Below are 401 nucleotides of genomic sequence, written 5' to 3'. Positions count from 1 at the left end.
AGCGGCCGTTCCGCCACTATCCCAACGGAAATAAATTCCGAGGGGGCATCAACTTCGACTATTCACGGTGCACCCGCTGGTTAATATCTAATAGGTATTCAGGTGATATTTGCGAATATTCACAAGATATTGAAAATATTCATCGATATTCATCAATATTCAAGGACATTAATCAACAATCACAGTGAATATTCACTGGTATTCAGTGATATTCACTGGTATTCAGTGATATTCACTGGTATTCAGTGACATTGAATATTTGAATATATTCACAGTTCACCAAATTTCCAAGTTGGTTCCCCCTCGATAAATTCTTTTATACCGAGGGGAAGATATGAGGGCACCCTCTGTGCACTTACTTCCGCCGTTCTACTGTTGGCACTGCACGCACAGCTGCTAGG

This window comes from Frankliniella occidentalis, unplaced genomic scaffold (assembly GCF_000697945.3).
Source record: "Frankliniella occidentalis isolate FOCC.00 unplaced genomic scaffold, Focc_3.1 Scaffold2874, whole genome shotgun sequence".
Classification (NCBI taxonomy): domain Eukaryota; kingdom Metazoa; phylum Arthropoda; class Insecta; order Thysanoptera; family Thripidae; genus Frankliniella; species Frankliniella occidentalis.
The sequence above is the reverse complement of the archived record's forward strand: the minus strand, read 5'-3'. Positions refer to the sequence as shown.